The 4,433-nt window shown below is 35.1% G+C and overlaps 1 long non-coding RNA gene across 1 annotated transcript; it reads right to left on the bottom strand.

The window, feature by feature from the left end:
* Nucleotides 1-1,089: 1,089 nt before the first annotated feature.
* On the bottom strand, nucleotides 1,090-3,389 carry LOC103905131. The gene is made up of 2 exons (XR_657934.1): nucleotides 3,319-3,389; nucleotides 1,090-1,765 (listed from the first exon to the last, which is right to left on the bottom strand). It is a non-coding gene; the product is annotated as an uncharacterized LOC103905131 (long non-coding RNA).
* Between the last annotated feature and the right edge of the window lie 1,044 nt (nucleotides 3,390-4,433).

Below are 4,433 nucleotides of genomic sequence, written 5' to 3'. Positions count from 1 at the left end.
TTGAGGCTTTTAAATTCCCAGACTCAAATAAAAACCCAGGACAGCTAAAACTGCAACACTTAAGACCAAAACAAAATTTTACAGGAGACCCTGTGCGTCAAAAGATGACTGAACTTAGCAAACTTCTACTGAATATACAAACTTGAGTATTTAGTCTTAAATGTTTCTACTTCTGTAGAAACCATAATTTGTACTGTTACAGTAAGTACGCCTTCTCACCCAAACTGAGCTGTAGAACTGACCTAGCACCATTACTTAGTGCTATTTTATTTGGGTTTTTTGTCATTGGCAAATTTTACTCAATATGATTTTATATCACTTTTCAGATACTTGTTCTACTTGGTATTCAAGAGGTTGAATTACTGAATCAAGCGTGATTTTATATCACTTTTCAGATACTTGTTCTACTTGGTATTCAAGAGGTTGAATTACTCTGAATCAAGCGTATTTCTGTGGAAGTCTTGTTATAAATGATGCCAACAGAGACTTCTTATTTAAGATAACAATTTGTAATCTAGCAGTTGATCGTTCTTAACGTACTTACATTGAGATATATTAACATCGTATAGACTTGTTTGAAATATATTGTTTTCTATGTCACTAATTAATGAATATAAATAAATTGAATAAAATTTCAATAAATGAAATTTTAGATGGTTTGGTCATTCAGACATGAGTGTTGGCTTTGAACTTCATTATTCTAACTAATGGGCAAGTTTGCAATTTGATGGTCAGATGCACAGAAATAACTGACATTTGAAAACTGATTTATGTCCTTTTTATTACTATGTTTTTAGTGCCCTCTTTAATTTTTACAGTTTATGGTATTTTTCGGTACTAGAGGTTAATTCCTTTGATAAGAAAAAATAACACACGCAATAGAATGTATATACAAAGATTAATTTTATTGCAGAAATGCTTCATCTCTTAATCTTTAGGATGAAAAAAATCCAGATATAAGCTGCAATTTATGTCCTTTTTATTACTATGTTTTTAGTGCCCTCTTTAATTTTTACAGTTTATGGTATTTTTCGGTACTAGAGGTTAATTCCTTTGATAAGAAAAAATAACACACGCAATAGAATGTATATACAAAGATTAATTTTATTGCAGAAATGCTTCATCTCTTAATCTTTAGGATGAAAAAAATCCAGATATAAACTGCAGTGAAATACAGCTTATTTCCTGGACTTGCAGAAATTCTTAGAATGAGAAGAAATGGGAACTCCATTGACGATGCGTACTTGGTGATGCACAGGAACACCTACACTTTTCCAAGCGCCTCCAAACTCTGAGTTTGCAGAGCCACTACCGACTTCTTTGCCAAGGCAACAGCAAGGCTGCGCGGAGCCTCTAAGCCCACCCAACACCGACCCTGAGCCCATAGGAGAGTGGAAATGGCAATTGTATACATTTGTTTTACACCCCTTCCCTCTGCCCCATCTCTGATAACGGACTGTTTATAAGAAACAATCAGAGAAGATAGTATATTTTTCTTCAAAAGATTCTTTTGAGGAAAAAATACGTAAAACAATTTACTCTGACTGGAGCTATGTGAGTGTCTACAGAAGGCAGACAAATTTGCAGGCTACAAGTATCTAGGTTGGATCTCCATATTTGCTGACGGCACGTTCTTCCAGTGCTCCTCTGACTATTCCTTTCAACTGCTGCCTCTGGAGCCTCATCCAGTGCTTCTTCGATTGAAATGTCTACATAACTGAGGAGGAAGAAAGGTGACTGCAGAAAGGAAATTACAGGAGGAACACTGCAAGAGAAAAATTATACTTTAAACACCATTTAATTAAATGTTATGTTATTTTCATGATAAGAACATTTTGATGACTATGAAAATCATTTTATCGGGTTCCCGGAGACCGGTAGACAACACCAACATTGCAAAGCAACACATGAGAACTCTGCTAAAGTCAGAACTAAAAACTACCCTGCAGAGCTCCCATCAGCATAAATGTGATGACAAGAGCCGGAGTCCTTTCAAATTATATTCAGAAAAATAAGGAAAGCTCTTCAAAGGGTTTAATACTAAATTTGGTTGTTTGGTGAAGGTAATTACACACTAGTTTACATCTATCAAACACTTAACTATTAGTTTTGATTTATTCTCAGAATTCTGATTTGAATCAAGAAGTTCTGGTCTTACAGTATGTGCTTTTGTCTTCCATCTCTTTCAGCGTGTAAATGCATGCAACACGCATGTAAGCCGGCCTCATAACTCCAAATAGCACTGCGGGATTTTTGTGGGTTTTATTTGTTTATTCATTTGTTTGTTTTTTTCTTGGCTGTTCTCTTCAGGAAGAAAATAAATTTTGTTAAACCATTTTGTTTAAAAATGGGCTGGGAAGCTGCTGAATTGACAGTAATAGTGTACTGTTACATTTGCTTATTTGAATAACAAACTATTTTGCTTTCTTGGTAATGAACAAATGGTCATAGAGTATTTTAAGTCAATGTCACAGCTCAGAGAAAACTATAGAGCTTGCTGAGTGCAAGTTGACTGAAACCCTCAGTCTGTTATCTTTGTGTGCTCAGGCTACTAGTGATTTTTCAGTGAGTTTTTGATAGGTCAAGTACAGTTCAAAGGCAGAATGTTTTTTTTTCACCACATTATCCTACAGTATGTTATTTTTGAGCAGATTTGAAGCTAAAAGCATGTACGTGGAAATATAAAGAGCAGTCACATCTGGATTATACTGATCACAGTAAATAAAAAATTGTTTCTCAATATACCAGGAAAAAATATCTAAAAGTATTCAGAAAAGACTTCAAATTATTAATTGTAGCATTTTTAGCTATAGTCAGAGAGCTCGGCTGAGAGCTCGGCCTTGGTGAGCTGTATTCAGCCTAAGGTTGAATAGGTATTAAGAAGACTCAAGGTGGCTTTATACCAATTGTGTCTTTTATGAATTCAAGGCATTAGAAACGGCAATTTGGCTTCCTTACAAGTGTTGTGTAAAAGCAGGTTCAGAGCTGCCTAAGTCACATCTGTGGGATCTAAGAGGCTGTACGAGCCAGAGACCAGTAGTGACACTTGACTGCTTCCTACATATCGCGTTGGGATTTCCAAAAGACTCTTATAGGTCGTTGGTTTCCAAATGAGCAAAGACAACAGCAAAGAGGTGGAGGCAGTTTTTCTACCCATCAATTTCAACAAAGTCTAATCTTATTACATAAAAATGTACTTGCTTTAAGTAACAACTCGATATAGCATTATTTATGACCCAGGCAAGTACGAATTGGAAACTAACACATTTATTATTTCTCCCTGCTGCTTTTTATTAATATAAAAGTAAATAAACTAACCTTAAAGAGTCATAGAAGGAAACTTCTGTGTAAGTAACTTGCATGGGTTCATCAGAAGAAAGCTCTACAATAATAAAAGTGAGGTAATGTAAAAAACATCTACCAGCTTCTTCAAAGAAATTACTTGTTTCATTGCCATCTCACTTTTTCGAAACAGCATCAAAAATTTTTTCTCTCTAACCAGGGTATAATGCAAGGTATCGTTCATGAGAATGCCACAGAAAAGATCATCGTATTTTATAACGTGGGCAGCTTACTAAGAATCCTGGTATGCACACTGAATCAGGCAAGCTCTTTATTTTTTTTTTTTATGTTTCTGGTGGGTTTATCAAGCAAATCAGGAAAAAGCTTTATAAATCCTTTTTCTTTAATGCTTTATTTGTGCAGATTCAGTACAATGGAAATCTTATATTCTTTAATATTTAAAAACTTATTATAATGCCTTATAACGGACACCAAGGTCACTGCACAATAAAGGAATTTAGAGTATTCTCTTTTTGCCAGTGATACACTGCCTGTGGGAGGACCAGGAGGAGGTAATCTGTGTTCAGTCACTGCTTTAGCCTAAAAATAATTGAAATTGAAATTAGAAAATACTTCTTCATCCTCTGTAACAATATGAAGGAGTAGGAAAAGCAAGACGTGGTTTTGCAAATCCTCATCTATTTAGGAGAGCAGGAGTCACAAGTAAATCAGCGTATCATTTAAAAATGTATCCCTACAAAAAAGGGATAGCGAGAGAGCAAGAGTGACTAAGCAAAATCAAATTGAGCATAACAGGGATGGAAGAAGCAGCTTACTGGAACTAAGAAGTAGCCCATGTAGGATAAAAGTAGTATATCAGTATTAACATTTTGTCTCACCTCATTTTGCCAGCTTTCAATGTATTCGTATTTACTCACACTCACTTTACAACACCATATCTGAATTTCACTTTATTTTTCCATTCACTCAGTTCTTGTACTCCCTTTTTGTACAGCCTCTCCGCAATGGAATACAAACCCAAAATAAATAGTTGAATGACTATTGAATTATTTCTAACCAAATAACTTCTTATTCAGACTCAGGTTTCTGGCTAAATTATTTCCTCTCCCTCACTCACTGTAAGTTAGGAG

The sequence above is a fragment of the Aptenodytes forsteri genome, unplaced genomic scaffold, assembly GCF_000699145.1.
Source record: "Aptenodytes forsteri isolate BGI_AS27 unplaced genomic scaffold, ASM69914v1 Scaffold184, whole genome shotgun sequence".
Classification (NCBI taxonomy): domain Eukaryota; kingdom Metazoa; phylum Chordata; class Aves; order Sphenisciformes; family Spheniscidae; genus Aptenodytes; species Aptenodytes forsteri.
The sequence above is the reverse complement of the archived record's forward strand: the minus strand, read 5'-3'. Positions and strand labels throughout refer to the sequence as shown.